Below are 17,542 nucleotides of genomic sequence, written 5' to 3'. Positions count from 1 at the left end.
ATGAACAGGACCCCGTGGTGTGGAGGGCTGGATGAACAGTAGACGGTGGAGGGGTGGCCGTGGAGGGGTGGTTGAACAGGCCCCCGTGGTGTGGAGGACTGGATGAACAGTAGACGGTGGAGGGCTAGATGAACAGTAGACGGTGGAGGGGTGGTTGAACAGTAGCCAGTGTAGTAGCGCACGGTGGAGGCTAGATGAACAGGAGCCCGTGGAGGCTGGAGGAGGTCGACGGTAGCCCGTGGAGGGTGGAGGAGGTCGACGGTGGAGATGAACAGTATCCCGTGGAGTCCCGTTTTGCGGTACGCCACACCCCTCCCGATGAACAGGACCCCCGTTTCGACCGTAGCGCTCCGACACAAGTCCGTTTCATCCGTTTTGCGGTACGCCACACCCCTCCCGATGAACAGGACCGCCGTTTCGACCGTAGTGCTCCAACACAAGTCCGTTTCGACCGTTTTGCGGTACGCCACACCCCTCGCGATCAACAGGACCCCCGTTTTGACCATAGGAGGTCCGTTTCCTCCGTTTTGAGGTACGCCACACCCCTCCCGATCAACAGGACCCCGTTCCGAACGTCGGAGGTCCGTTTCCTCCGTTGTGCGGTACGCCAGGCCTCGTTTCCATCGCTTGTTCCGTCCAAGCCCTCCTGATGAACACGACCACGCATTCCGTTCCGACCCAGCTGGTTGGCTCCCCATGAACACGTCGACGACGCTGTTTCTCCGTTCCGACCCAGCCATGTACACGAGCCCTCGCCGTACGTATGCGCGAGTAGGCGTTCGAGACCCCGCCCGTATGTACAAATACGTGGCCGGATTTTCTTTCTTGCACCCTGGCCGCTGTACGTACGTGTACATGCTACGTGCGTGCCTCTACTACGACACGTGCGCGCCTCTACAACGACCAGTATGTACGTACACGTTCGTGACCAGAATGACAACGCTACGTACGCTTCGACCAGGTGGGTCCCGACTTTCAGGCACTTCCTTGTGTGCGAAAATGTAGCTGGTGGGTCCCAGCAGTCAAAGGGGCGAATCATTTTTTTTCCTAGACGCACTTCCTTGCGTGCGAAGATGTAGCTGGTGGGTCCCAGCAGTCAGGGGGGCGAATCATTTTTTTCCTGGACGCACTTCCTTGCGTGCGAAGATTTAGCTGGTGGGTCCCAGCAGTCAGGGGGAAACATTTTTTTCGCGAAATACGGTGGCCCGTCCGGTGGGTCCCTGCTGTTAGGTGGAGGAATAATTATTTTGCACGTAATAAGGAGGCACTTCCTTGCTGCGGCCGTGGACCCAGCTGTCAGCCTCTCCACGTACAGTCCACGTCCAATGGAAGCCGTTCCTTGACCACGTTGACCATGCCGCGTCGAGAGCACCAGGGCAGTGGACAACAGCGAGGCCAATGAAGGGGACGACGCGGAGCCGGGGAAGATGCGACAGTGGATGCCCACACGTAGAGGAGTACAAGGGTTCACTGGTTCGCTGCGGTGTGAGGCTGCCATCACCGCAGAATAACAGGGGGTGTGGGTGAGTAGAGGGATGGCCTGGCCAGCGGTGGGAGTAGTAGGGGGCGGTGACGCCTCTGCCGCATCGCATACGGCCACGGGAGGCAGGAGCATGAGGCACGACCGGCGCTGGTTTGGGCGACCGAAGCAAGAAGACCAGAGGTTGATGAAGCACTACGGCCGTTGGATGGACATCGTACGGTCACTGGAGCTAGAATCGTGCATATTGACTAAGTTGACAAATCCCTCCGTCCCCGTCAACTTAGTAGGCCCACAAGTCAGCTTGCCACTATACTGGGTCCTAGCTAACAGGGGGAGTATTCATTTTTTTGTGCGTAATAAGGAGGCACTTCCTTGCCTACGAAGATATAGCTGGTGGGTCCGAGCTGTCAGCGGCGGTAACATTTTTTTCGCGAAATACAGAGGCCCTTTCGGTAGGTCCCCGATGTCAGGGGGAGGAATCTTTATTTTGCGCGTAATAAGGAGGCATTTCCTTGTGTGCGGCCGTGGACCCAACTGTCAGCCTCTCCACGTACAGTCCACTTCAGATGCATGTTGGTTGTTGACCACGTTGACCAGGCCATGCCGGGAGCACCAGGGCGGTGGACGACGGCGAGGCCTAGGAAGGGAACGACACGGAGGCAGGGAAGACTCGGCAGTTGTTTCCCACACGGAGGGGAGTACGACTGTACGAGGGTTTACTGGTTCCTCTGCCGTCGCCGGAGAATAACAGCAGGTGTGGGTTGTTGGAAATATGCCCTAGAGGCAATAATAAAAGGATTATTATTATATTTCCTTGTTCATGATAATTGTCTTTTATTCATGCTATAATTGTATTATCCGGAAATCGTAATACACGTGTGAATAAATAGACCACAATACGTCCCTAGTAAGCCTCTAGTTAACTAGCTCGTTGGTCAACAGATAGTCATGGTTTCCTGACTATGGACATTAGATGTCGTTGACAACGGGATCACATCATTAGGAGAATGATGTGATGGACAAGACCCAATCCTAAGCATAGCACAAGATCGTGTAGTTCGTTTTGCTAGAGCTTTTCCAATGTTAAGTATCTCTTCCTTAGACCATGAGATCGTGTAACTCCCGGATACCGTAGAAGTGCTTTGGGTGTACCAAATGTCACAATGTAACTGGGTGACTATAAAGGTGCACTATAGGTATCTCTGAAAGTGTCTGTTGGGTTGACATGGATCGAGACTGGGATTTGTCACTCAGTATTACGGAGAGGTATCACTGGGCCCACTCGGTAGTGCATCATCATAATGAGCTCAAAGTGACCAAGTGTCTGGTCACGGGATCATGCATTATGATACGAGTAAAGTGACTTACTGGTAACGAGATTGAACGAGGTATTGGGATACCGACGATCGAATCTCGGGCAAGTAACATACCGTCTGACAAAGGGAATAGCATACGGGGTTGCTTGAATCCTCGACATCATGGTTCATCCGATGAGATCATCGAGGAGTATGTGGGAGCCAACATGGGTATCCAGATCCCGCTGTTGGTTATTGACCGGAGAGCCATCTCGGTCATGTCTGCATGTCTCCCGAACCCGTAGGGTCTACACACTTAAGGTTCGGTGATGCTAGGGTTGTATGAATATGAGTATGCAGCAAAACGAATGTTGTTCAGAGTCTCGGATGAGATCCCGGATGTCACGAGGAGTTCCGGAATGGTCCGGAGGTAAAGAATTATATATAGGGAGTGCTGTTTTGGCCATCGGGAAAGTTTTGGGGTCACCCGGTATTGTACCGGGACCACCGGAAGGGTCCCGGGGGTCCACCGGGTGGGGCCACCTATCCCGGAGGGCCCCGTGGGCTGAAGTGAGAGGGGAACCAGCCCCTAGTGGGCTAGTGTGCCCCCCCTTGGGCCCCCCTGCGCCTAGGGTTGGAAACCCTAGGTGGGGGGGGGGGGGGCGCACCACTTGCCTTGGGGGGCACTCCACCCCCTTGGCCGCCGCCCCCCTTGGGAGATTGCATCTCCCAGGGCCGGCGCCCCCCCTGGGGGCCTATATAAAGGAGGGCAAGGGGGAGGGCAGCCGTACCCTTGTGTCTTGGCGCCTCCCTCCCCCTGCTACACCTCGTCCTCCTCCCCTAGCAGCTTGGCGAAGCCCTGCCGAAGTTCTGCTACATCCACCACCACGCCGTTGTGCTGCTGGATCATCATCAACCTCTCCTTTCCCCTTGCTGGATCAAGAAGGAGAAGACATCATCCGCTCCATACGTGTGTTGAACGCGGAGGTGCTGTCCGTTCGGCACTTGGTCATCGACGATTTGGATCACGGCGAGTACGACTCCATCATCACCGTTCTCTTGAACGCTTCCGCACGCGATCTACAAAGTGGTATGTAGATGCAATCTCTCTCCCATGACTCGTTGCTTAGATGAAGTCATAAATGGATCTTGGTGAAACCGTAGGAAAAATTTTAATTTTCTGCAACGTTCCCCAACAGTGGCATCATGAGCTAGGTCTATGCGTAGTTCTCTATTGCACGAGTAGAACACAATTTTGTTGTGGGCGTAGATCTTGTCAACTTGCTTGCCGCTACTAGTCTTTTCTTGCTTCAGCGGTATTGTGGGATGAAGCGGCCCGGACCGACCTTAGATGATGCAGCTACTAGTCTTTTCTTGCTTACGTGAGACAGGTTCCACCGACTGACATGCACTAGTTGCATAAGGTGGCTAGCGGGTGTCTGTCTCTCCTACTTTAGTTGGAGCGGATTAGATGAAAAGGGTCCTTATGAAGGGTAAATAGAAGTTGAAAAAATCACGTTGTGGTTATGCGTAGGTAAGAAAACGTTCTTGCTAGAACTCAATTGCAGCCACATAAAAGATGCAACAACAATTAGAGGACGTCTAACTTGTTTTTGCAGCAATTGTCATGTGATGTGATATGGCCAGAAGTTGTGATGAATGATGAATGATATATTGTGATGTATGAGATCATGTTCTTGTAATAGGAATCATGACTTGCATGTCGATGAGTATGACAACCGGCACGAGCCATAGGAGTTGTCTTTATTTTTTGTATGACCTGCGTGTCATTGAAGAACGCCATGTAAATTACTTTACTTTATTGCTAAACGTGTTAGCCATAGAAGTAGAAGTAGTCGTTGGCGTGACAATTTCATGAAGACACGATGATGGAGATCATGATGATGGAGATCATGGTGTCATGCTGGTGACGAAGTTGATCAGGGAGCCCCGAAGATGGAGATCGAAGGAGCTATATGATATTGGCCATATCATGTCACTACTTTATATAATTGCGTGTGATGTTTATTATGTTTATGCATCTTGTTTACTTAGAACGACGGTAGTAAATAAGATGATCCCTTATAAAAATTTCAAGAAAGTGTTCCCCCTAACTGTGCGCCATTGCTAAAGTTCGTCGTTTCGAAGCACCACGTGATGATCGGGTGTGATAGATCCTTACGTTCACATACAACGGGTGTAAGAAAGTTTTACACATGCATAAACACTTAGGGTTAACTTGATGAGCCTAGCATGTACAGACATGGCCTCGGAACACAAGAGACCGAAAGGTCGAACATGAGTCGTATGGAAGATACGATCAACATGGAGATGTTCACCGATGATGACTAGTCCGTCTCACGTGATGATCGGACACGACCTAGTCGACTCGGATCGTGTAACACTTAGATGACTAGAGGGATGTCTAATCTGAGTGGGAGTTCATTAAATAATTTGATTAGATGAACTTAATTATCATGAACTTAGTCTAAAACCTTTGCAAAATATGTCTTGTAGATCAAACGGCCAACGCTCATGTCAACATGAACTTCAACGCGTTCCTAGAGAAAACCAAGCTGAAAGATGATGGCATCAACTATTTGGACTGGGTCCGGAACCTGAGGATCATCCTCATAGCAGCCAACAAAGATTATGTCCTAGAAGCACCGCTAGGTGAAGCACCCATCCCAGAGAACCAAGATGTTATGAACGCTTGGCAGTCACGTGCTGATGATTACTCCCTCGTTCAGTGCGGCATGCTTTACAGCTTGGAACCGGGGCTCCAATACCGTTTTGAGCGACACGGAGCATATGAGATGTTCGAGGAGCTGAAAATGGTTTTCCAAGCTCATGCCCGGGTAGAGAGATATGAAGTCTCCGACAAGTTCTATAGTTGTAAGATGGAGGAAAACAGTTCTATCAGTGAGCACATACTCAAAATGTCTGGGTTGCACAACCGCCTGTCCCAGCTGGAGATCAACCTCCCGGACGAGGCGGTCATTGACAAGATCCTTCAGTCGCTCCCACCAAGCTACAAGAGCTTTGTTCTGAACTACAATATGCAGGGGATGGTGAAGACCATTCCTGAAGTATTTTCAATGCCGCAATCAGCAGAGGTTGAAATCAAGAAAGAACATCAAGTGTTGATGGTCAATAAGACCACTAAGTTCAAGAAGGGCAAGGGTAAGAAGAACTTCAAGAAGGACGACAAAGATGTTGCCGCGCCCGGTAAGCCAGTTGCCGGGAATAAGTCAAAGAATGGACCCAAGCCTGAGACTGAGTGCTTTTATTGCAAAGGGAAGGGTCACTGGAAGCAGAACTGCCCCAAATACTTAGCGGACAAGAAGGCCGGCAACACTAAAGGTATATTTGATATACATGTAATTGATGTGTACCTTACCAGTACTCGTAGTAACTCCTGGGTATTTGATACCGGTGCCGTTGCTCATATTTGTAACTCACAGCAAGAGCTGTGGAATAAGCGGAGACTAGCGAAGGACGAGGTGACGATGCGCGTCGGGAATGGTTCCAAAGTCGTTGTGATCGCCGTCGGCACGCTACCTCTACATTTACCCACGGGATTAGTTATGAACCTCAATAATTGTTATTTAGTGCCAAGTTTGAGCATGAACATTGTATCTAGACCTCATTTAATACGAGATGGCTACTCATTTAAATCTGAGAATAATGGTTGTTCTATTTATATAAGAGATATGTTTTATGGTCATGCCCCAATGGTCAATGGTTTATTCTTAATGAATCTCGAACGTAATGTTACACATATTCATAGTGTGAATACCAAAAGATGTAAAGTTGATAACGATAGTCCCACATACTTGTGGCACTGCCGCCTTTGTCACATTGGTGTCAAGCGCATGAAGAAGCTCCATGCTGATGGACTTTTAGAGTCTCTCGATTATGAATCATTTGACACATGCGAACCATGCCTTATGGGCAAAATGACCAAGACTCCGTTCTCCGGAACAATGGAGCGAGCAACCAACTTATTGGAGATCATACATACCGATGTGTGCGGTCCAATGAGCGTTGAGGATCGCGGAGGATATCATTATGTTCTCACTCTCACTGATGACTTGAGTAGATATGGGTATGTCTACTTGATGAAACACAAGTCTGAGACCTTTGAAAAGTTCAAGGAATTTCAGAATGAAGTAGAGAATCAACGTGACCGAAAGATAAAATTCTTACGATCGGATCATGGAGGAGAATATTTAAGTCATGAATTTGGTACACACTTAAGAAAATGTGGAATCGTTTCACAACTCACACCGCCTGGAACACCTCAGCGTAACCGTGTGTCCGAACGTCGTAATCGCACTCTATTGGATATGGTGCGATCTATGATGTCTCTTACCGATTTACCGCTATCATTTTGGGGATACGCTCTAGAGACAGCTACATTCACTTTAAATAGGGCACTGTCTAAATCCGTTGAGACGACACCGTATGAATTATGGTTTGGGAAGAAACCTAAGCTGTCGTTTCTAAAAGTTTGGGGATGCGAAGCTTATGTCAAGAAACTTCAACCTGAAAAGCTCGAACCCAAGTCGGAAAAATGCGTCTTCATAGGATACCCTAAGGAAACCATTGGGTATACCTTCTACCTTAGATCTGAAGGCAAGATCTTTGTTTCCAAGAACGGATCCTTTCTGGAAAAAGAGTTTGTCTCGAAAGGAGTAAGTGGGAGGAAAGTAGAACTCGATGAAGTACTACCTCTTGAACCGGAAAGTAGTGCAGCTCAGGAAAATGTTCCTGTGGTGCCTACACCAACTGGAGAGGAAATTGATGATGATGATCAAGGTACTTCGGATCAAGTTGCTACTGAACTTCGTAGGTCCACGAGGACACGTTCCACAGCAGAGTGGTATGGCAACCCCGTCCTGGAAATCATGTTGTTAGACAACGGTGAACCTTCGAACTATGAAGAAGCGATGACGGGCCCAGATTCCAACAAATGGCTTGAAGCCATGCAATCCGAGATAGAATCCATGTATGAAAACAAAGTATGGACTTTGACAGACTTGCCCGATGATCGGCGAGCGATAGAAAACAAATGGATCTTTAAGAAGAAGACGGACGCGGATGGTAATGTCACCATCTATAAAGCTCGACTTGTCGCTAAGGGTTATCGGCAAGTTCAAGGGATTGACTACGATGGGACTTTATCTCCCGTAGTGAAGCTTAAGTCCGTCCGAATCATGTTAGCAATTGCCGCATACTATGATTATGAGATATGGCAGATGGACGTCAAAACGGCATTCCTTAATGGTTATCTTAAGTAAGAGCTGTATATGATGCAGTCGGAAGGTTTTGTCGATCCTAAGAATGCTAACAAAGTATGCAAGCTCCAGCAATCCATTTATGGGCTGCTGCAAGCATCTCGGAGTTGGAACATTCACTTTGATGAGATGATCAAAGCGTTTGGGTTTATGCAGACTTATGGAGAAGCCTGCGTTTACAAGAAAGTGAGTGGGAGCTCTGTAGCATTTCTCATATTATATGTAGATGACATACTTTTGATGGGAAATGATATAGAATTCTTGGACAGCATTAAGCCTCCTTGAATAAGTGTTTTTCAATGAAGGACCTTGGAGAAGCTGCTTACATATTAGGCATCAAGATCTATAGGGATAGATCGAGACGCCTCATAGGTCTTTCACAAAGCACATACCTTGATAAGATATTGAAGAAGTTCAAAATGGACCAGTCCAAGAAAGGGTTCTTGCCTGTATTGCAGGGTGTGAGATTGAGCTCGGCTCAATGCCCGACCACGGCAAAAGATAAAGAAGAGATGAGTGTCATCCCCTATGCCTCAGCCATAGGATCTATTATGTATGCCATGCTGTGTACCGGACCTGATGTAAACCTTGCCGTAAGTTTGGTAGGAAGGTACCAAAGTAATCCCGGCAAGGAACACGAGACAGCGGTCAAGAATATCCTAAAGTACCTGAAACGGACAAAGGACATGTTTCTCGTTTATGGAGGTGACGAAGAGCTCATCGTAAAGGGTTACGTCGACGCTAGCTTCGACACAGATCTGGATGACTCTAAGTCACAAACCGGATACGTGTATATGTTGAATGGTGGGGCAGTAAGCTGGTGCAGCTGCAAGCAGAGCGTCATGGCGGGATCTACATGTCAAGCGGAGTACATGGCAGCCTCGGAGGCAGCGCATGAAGCAATCTGGGTGAAGGAGTTCATCACCGACCTAGGAGTCGTACCCAATGCGTCGGGGCCGATCAAACTCTTCTGTGACAACACTGGAGCTATTGCCCTTGCCAAGGCGCCCAGGTTTCACAAGAAGACCAGGAACATCAAGCATCGTTTCAACTCCATCCGTGAAAATGTTCAAGATGGAGACATAGATATTTGCAAAGTACATACGGATCTGAATGTCGCAGATCAGTGACTAAACCTCTTTCGCGAGCAAAACATGATCAACACCAGAACTCTATGGGTGTTTGATTCATCACAATGTAACTAGATTATTGACTCTAGTGCAAGTGGGAGACTGTTGGAAATATGCCCTAGAGGCAATAATAAAAGTATTATTATTATATTTCCTTGTTCCTGATAATTGTCTTTTATTCATGCTATAATTGTATTATCCGGAAATCGTAATACACGTGTGAATAAATAGACCACAATACGTCCCTAGTAAGCCTCTAGTTGACTAGCTCGTTGGTCAACAGATAGTCATGGTTTCCTGACTATGGACATTAGATGTCGTTGACAACGGGATCACATCATTAGGAGAATGATGTGATGGACAAGACCCAATCCTAAGCATAGCACAAGATCGTGTAGTTCGTTTTGCTAGAGCTTTTCCAATGTCAAGTATCTCTTCCTTAGACCATGAGATCGTGTAACTCCCGGATACCGTAGAAGTGCTTTGGGTGTACCAAACGTCATAACGTAACTGGGTGACTATAAAGGTGCACTACAGGTATCTTCGAAAGTGTCTGTTGGGTTGACACGGATCGAGACTGGGATTTGTCACTCTGTATTACGGAGAGGTATCACTGGGCCCACTCGGTAGTGCATCATCATAATGAGCTCAAAGTGACTGAGTGTCTGGTCACGGGATCATGCATTACGGTATGAGTAAAGTGACTTACCGGTAACGAGATTGAACGAGGTATTGGGATACCGACGATCGAATCTCGGGCAAGTAACATACCGTCTGACAAAGGGAATAGCATACGGGGTTGCTTGAATCCTCGACATCATGGTTCATCCAATGAGATCATCGAGGAGTATGTGGGAGCCAACATGGGTATCCAGATCCCGCTGTTGGTTATTGACCGGAGAGCCGTCTCAGTCATGTCTGCATGTCTCCCGAAACCGTAGGGTCTACACACTTAAGGTTCGGTGACACTAGGGTTGTATGAATATGAGTATGCAGCAAACTGAATGTTGTTCGGAGTCCTGGATGAGATCCCGGACGTCACGAGGAGTTCCGGAATGGTCCGAAGGAGAAATAATTATATATAGGAAGTGCTGTTTCGGCCATCAGGAAAGTTTCGGGGTCACCCGGTATTGTATCGGGACCACCGGAAGGGTCCCGGGGGTCCACCGGGTGGGGCCACCTATCCCGGAGGGCCCCGTGGGCTGAAGTGGGAGTGGAACCAGCCCCTAGTGGGCTGGTGCACCCCCCTTGGGCCCCCCTGCTCCTAGGGTTGGAAACCATAGGTGGGGGGGGGAGCACCACTTGCCTTGGGGGGCACTCCACCCCCCTTGGCCACCGCCCCCCTTGGGAGATTGTATCTCCCAGGGCCGGCGTCCCCTGGGGGCCTATATAAAGGAGGGCAAGGGGGAAGGCAGCCGCACCCTTCTGTCTTTGCGCCTCCCTCCCCCTGCTACACCTCGTCCTCCTCCCGTAGCAGCTTGGCGAAGCCCTGCCGGAGTTCTGCTGCATCCACCACCACGCCGTTGTGCTGCTGGATCATCATCAACCTCTCCTTTCCCCTTGCTAGATCAAGAAGGAGGAGACGTCATCCGCTCCGTACGTGTGTTGAACGCGGAGGTGATGTCTGTTCGGCACTTGGTCATCGGTGATTTGGATCACGGCGAGTATGACTCCATCATCACCGTTCTCTTGAACGCTTCCGCACGCGATCTACAAAGTGGTATGTAGATGCAATCTCTCTCCCATGACTCGTTGCTTAGATGAACTCATAGATGGATCTTGGTGAAATCGTAGGAAAAAATTTAGTTTTCTGCAACGTTCCCCAATATGGGTGAGTAGAGGGATGGCTAGGCCAGCGATGGGAGTATGGTGGGGAGGTGAGGGCTGCGCGGCAGCACAGCCGTCCGCGGGGAGGAGGGAGCAGGCAGTCCTGCCGGCGCTTGTTTGAGCGGCTGGAGCAAGAAGAGCAGAGATTGAAGAAGCACGACGGCCGTTGGATGGACATCGTACGGTCACTGGAGCTAGAATCGTTCATATTGACTAAGTTGACAAAGCCCTCCGTCCCCGTCAACTTAGTATGCCCACAAGTCTGCCTCCCACCATGGTGGGTCCCAGCTAGCAGGGGAAGTATTCATTTTTCTGTGCGTAATAAGGAGGCACTTCCGGTGGGTCCGAGCTGACAGCGGGGGGAAGATTTTTTTTGTGAAATACGATGGTCCGTCCGGTGGGTCCCAGCAGTCAGGGACAAACGTTTTTTTCGCGAAATACGGTGGCCCATCTGGTGGGTCCCAGCAGTCAGGGGGGAAATGTTTTTTCCGTGAAATACTGGTGGCCCGTCCGGTGGGTCCCTGCTGTCAGGTGGAGGAATAATTATGTTGCGCGTAATAAGGAGGCACTTCCTTGCGGCTGCCGTGGACCTAGCTGTCAGCCTCTCCACATACAGTACTCTTCCGATGGAAGTCGGTCGTTGACCACATTGACCACACCACGCCGAGAGCACCACGGCGGTGGACGACGGCGAGGCCTATGAAGGGGACGACACAGAGCTGGGGAAAAGACGCGGCAGTTGATGCCCACGTGGAGAGGAGCACGAGGGTTCACTGGTTCGGCTGCGGTGTGAGGCTGCCGTCGCCGCAGAATAACAGGGGGAGTGGGTGAGTGGAGGGATGGCCTGGCCAGCGGTGGGAGTAGTATGGGGACGGTGAGGCCTCCGCGGCAGCACAGCCGACCACGAGAGGCAGGAGCATGCGGCACGACCGGCGCTGCTTTGGGCGGCTGGGGCAAGAACACTAGAGGTTAAAGAAGCACTACGGCTGTTGGATGGACATCGTTGACCACGCCGTGCCGAGAGCACCAGGGCGGTGGACGACGGCGAGGCCTACGAAGGGAACGACACAGATCCGGGGAAGACACGGCAATGGCTGCCCATGCGGTGCAGAGTACGAGGGTTGACTGGTTCGGCTGCCGTCGCCGAAAAATAACAGGAGGTGTGGGTGAGTAGAGGGATAGACAGGGCAGGGATGCGAGTATGATGGGGCCGTGAGGCCTGCCCGGCAGCACTGCCGGCCATGGGAGGCGGGAGCAGGCGGTTCCGATGGCGCTGGTTTGGGCGGCTGGGGCAGGATGATCAGAGACCGAAGAAGCACGATTGCCGTTAGATTGACATCTAACAGTCTGACGCTGGTAGAGTCAATTGTTGACTAAGTTTCTTTTTTGCGAAACCTTGTGTACGCATGAACTTGGTAGGCTCACAAGTCAGACTCCAAATATGTGGCAGACAACATAAAGCCCATTTGCTATTTTTTATATTTTGCAGCCCATTTGCTAATTCTTAAGTAATTTATTACAGCCCATTTTCTGCCCAGGACCACGGTTAAAAAGTTCAACCTTATTTTGCATATTTCGGTGGAGTCCGAACTGTTGTAATCCCGAAATGATAAACATTTTTTAAGAACTTATTGATTTGCCAAAACAATCATTTTGTTTTTGTGAGCAAATAAGACGTGGGACAATTGAGTTGGTTTAAGGGAAAACTAGTGGTAAAAAAATCAGCGCTGGGTGGGAAAAAACAACAAAAATAAGGATGTAAATATGAAAAGGGAATTTCATGTGTTTTCAATATAATGATACATGTATACAAACTAGTAAAACTATAGGTAGAGATTAGAAAACGGATGTAGGACATGCGTTTCAAGAGGAAAATAGAATTGGGCTGTGTGTTTGATTCAGTAAAAAAAACTGCCTGCGGATGTTGTAAGACAAAATATAACTAACACTGGTGGGCCAGAGGCCAGTAGATACCTAGTGGATCTTTCTGCCCCGTTGTCGTCATGGGCTGGGCCTGTTAAAAACAAAACCAAACTTGGGCAGTCTGCAGCCCAGTTGAAACTTGCTCGACCTAAAAAAACAATATACGTGCTCAATAAACGAGAGAATTCTGCAAGTACAGACTGATAACTGGGATGCAGCACGGATATTGTTTTTTTATCGTGATAATAAGCGCATGCACTTGTTTCGGAAAAATTGGAGAACTGGGAATTCGAATGGCGGGTGCTTATGCTACCCATCAAATAAAAATCAGGTGCCTGAAAATTTGTTTCGAAACAAATGATTCAGCTTTATATCCACGTCGACCCTCGGCATGATGGTTGGAAGCAAATGCAAGTTCATACCAAAAGATCGTTAACAACAATACCAACTTGCGGATGACAAGGTAGTACAACTACCAGTTCCCGCTCCTTCTCTTGCTCCAGGTCCCAGAGGTGGTACTGGTGCATCACCCAGTTGGTCCTCTGCTGGTCAAAGTTCTTGTTGGTGTGCAGCACCAGAAACTTTTTTGCTGCCCGTCTACCGGCCGTTGACCATCACCGGCAAGGTATTGCCGGTCTTGTGCCACATCGCATGCATGCCGCACTTTGACTGTATCTTGCGACGCGTCCACGTGCCCCTTTTGAACACCCTGGAATTGCGTTGGAATAATTGCTTCCTTAGGCCACTCAGTGTGATACCTGCAGTATTGTGGAATACATGTTTTAGTGTATGTAGTTGGCATTTTCATAACATCTTTGGCATGTTGCAGTCACTTGTTTCACTTTTTATTAACTGTCAAATTGTAATTGCTTCACCAGGTCTGCGTCTAAAAAGAAAAATAGAGATATAAACAAAGGAATATGTTTGTGCAAGTAGATGGCCGATCGGTGTCTTACCTGGAAGTTTCTCAGGTTGGGTGTAGCATATGCTGTGCTCGCTGTCAATGGTTGCTATGATCAAATCGATGAGAGGCTGAAATCTCGCGCTGTCAACACTCACTTTGGCCTCAAGGTGCTCGATCAGCTCCTGATCCGTGGGATCAAACTTGACGCCAGCCAACAGCATCGGCCAATCCTTCTTCGACTTGCATCGGTAATTCTAGTTATATGGTACTCAATGTATGATCAATCAACTGTTTTAAGTGAATGATGAAAGATTTCGACAGATAAGTGGTACTCCAAATCTGAAGTCCAGAATACCCGAACACGCCGCCGGGATTCTTGTGTCACCTCACGCGCAGCATGTTGTCACGTCAATTCAATGTGTAGACATGATGAATAATTTGACCGACGTATACTAGTACTGCTACTGTACTACTTACTAGTCGTATTTAGTGTCACAATTTATACATAGGTTTAACTAACGAGTACGCACTTGAAGCCTAACTGATATATATAAATATATATGGCTTCTGCACAGCATCTGCATCATCATTATCAGTACATCCTACGCATGTGAGTTACGATGCACTTGATCCCAGGAAAGTAACTATCCTTCAAACCAGAGGAGTGCTTCAAACTAACAACAGTACATAATATCCAACAAAAGAGGGTCGTGCTACAGCAGCAGAATACATGGCTCTGCGAGATATCAGCACGAAGCAAGTTGTGCATATTTGCTGTTGGCATGAACCACATCGCTGCATGTCGGGTTTGCAAAAGCCATCCATCGCATGGAAGCTTGATGCCTTTCACACACTGAAGATTACCTGGCAACAAGCTGTGTCGACGAATCTCTGGATATGGTGATTCATGAAACCCATGGTATGATGTGTAAACACAGGCCCCCCTCGCGAATGGAAGTTGCATAGCACAGTAATCATTGCCGGTGATATGATCGATGATTGGTTGGATGATTGGATAATTGAGCCCGAGGAACAAGGAGTGGTTGCCGAGGCTGTAAACCCGCCTCCAGTTGAATATGCCTGGCCCAATGGAGCTGGGATCTTTCTCGAACACGAAGCAGCCATAGCCATCAATGTCACAAACGCCCCATGCATTGTACCGCATGTGGTTTGATGTAATGGTTTGGTCAATTTGGTACGTGCGAATGAGCATGAAATGACCGCCGTCAGCTGAACAAGCGATAAACCACCACCCATCGGCTGGTATGATTCTATGTCCTGGAATCATGAAGGCCAGCGGATTTGCGTCTGCTGCAACAGTTCAAATTGGAGACCAAAAGGACAAAAATAAACAACCATGTTCAGAGTATGTGTGGAATTAAGATTATTATAACAGTGACACATATCATAGACATATAATTGCAATGCCGTGGTCATAATCATACCCCAAGTTAAAAAAATAAGCCAATGGCTTTCATATTCTAGCAACATGTCATGGTTCAAACATCATGTAACAATGAGAGGAAAACAACTATGACAGCGCCTACTCATATTCTACCATAGCACTTACTACTACTGTTCTCATATCAACTCTAAGCAATAACATGCGTTGTTATAAAAATCTTGTAAACAAGAGTAACATATAGCAATCATGATGTTATGCTCATAATATGTATTCTAACAATCATTAGATGCCTATTATTCTCATATCAACTCTAACAATAACATGTGTGGTCATAAAAATCTAGGAAATGAGAGGAACACATAGCAATGATGTGGTTATAGACATGCTATGCACTCTAAATTTGTAGCAAATGAACAAGCAGTCGTATTCATAAGGTAAAGATGAGATGAGATAGAACAATTACATGACAATAGATTCCACCAGTATAGGCAGTCAATCTGTGCGTCGACCGCGTAAACGATGCCATCATGCACTATAGCATCAGACAGAAATGTTGCCTTAACAGGATTGATGATGAGCCATAACCATGTATGGTGACTGGATTCCAGATAGACTAATCCCATGTTGAACAAGGCAATGAGCTTGTAATCCATGTAGTCTTCTGTTGGTGTGGGCACTTCGCAGATTACAACTTTCTGCAAACAGAGGTCGAGCCAAAAGCTTGACGCGTCTCGTGCATAGTAGGCAGGAGTGTCCAGCGGCCGCGAGGCTCGACGTCGGCGGTATCCAACTATGGAAGGGTGATCTCTCGCTGGGTGTAGATATCCACGAGACGCCACAGACTACTGGTGTGGTGGATGAGGACGATCCAGTTGGCCTTCATGCCTGCCCATTAGTGGTCGTGCATGAAGGACAGGTGGACGGGTAGTGGTAGCATGTCGAGGGGCACCACGGCAACCTCCGTAGGATCGTCAAGTCGGTGTCTGGGCCACCTGCGAGGATCGGGCATCAGCAAGAAGGGTGTCTTGAAAAGAGCCGGCCGGTTGCAGACGAGTAGATGGTACAAAGACACCGAGCATGCGGCCAGACGGACAGTGCTGAGTAGGTCCATACGACTATAGATCTGCTCCAAGAGAACATCGGGGAGGGAATTCCAATCGTGGCTCTGCATGTCAGTCGGTTCTGCCATTGGGGTTTTTGGTGCCTGTGAGCCAGCGGGGAAGTGGATTCGGGCGGGCGAGCGAAGAAGCTTCTACTCATGTGGCCGAGCAGTGAGTGGGGGAATATGGTACGCGCGAGCTACCAAGGAAGATGGCATGGGCGGACGAGCAGTGAGCAGGGGTAAATGGTGTGCGGCCGACAATGGGGAAGAGAGGAGGAAGAAGAAGAGAGGAGGAAGAAGAGTGGAAGACGGGGAACAAAGTGCATTGAATCTCAATTCTACTAGTACTACTACCAGGATATACCGTCCTTTGGAGTGTAAATAGTTACACCGATGACATGTGGGTCTACCACAAGAGGGCCCATATGTCAGTTAATGGAGGACAGAGGTGCGTTGGCGTATTTGCGGAAGCGTGCTCTACTGGCAAACATGATGGCAGTACTGGGTAAGGCTGATTTAGTAACAACAACACGCTAGTTGAGCTTATTAATTACGTGTCCCATCTGCTGCAGCGTGTATTGTCACTTCACTACGAAGACTAGTTGAATAGTTCTCTCTGACTGAGATGGGGAATAATGGATTGCGAGGACTTCCTTTCTACAGTATCCCTATGCCTCTACGCTCACTTCACTCATTTTGCTCCGTACCTAGTCACTTGTTGAAATCTATAGAAAGACAAATACTCCGTATTTGGGAACAGAGGGAGGCTTTTACTCCATACTATTTGGGAACAGAGGGAGTATCACCATATGGAGGGAACATAGGAAGCTTGAAATATGAACATGTCAATGGCAGGGAGTAAGCCCCATGCATGCATGCATGCAACATGCAACACTCACACGTACACATGGATGCACGTAACACTCACGCACCCATGCGGCACACAGCACACGATGCAACACACACAACTGACGCTCAAGTGCTCAACCTACTCCCTACGTCCGTGAAAGACTGTACATTTAGAGATTTACACATTGACCAGGGCATAATTAACGCCCAAAAGTAGCAGAATTATGTGTTCATGCGACCATTGAGATAAGAAGATTAAATGAAGGCCGTTGCATGCTGTAATTAAGGATAGACATGTAGCCTATACCTACAGCACAAATTGGT

The sequence above is a fragment of the Triticum dicoccoides genome, chromosome 3B (assembly GCF_002162155.2).
Source record: "Triticum dicoccoides isolate Atlit2015 ecotype Zavitan chromosome 3B, WEW_v2.0, whole genome shotgun sequence".
Taxonomy (NCBI): Eukaryota; Viridiplantae; Streptophyta; class Magnoliopsida; order Poales; family Poaceae; genus Triticum; species Triticum dicoccoides.
Note: the sequence above shows the minus strand (reverse complement) of the source record.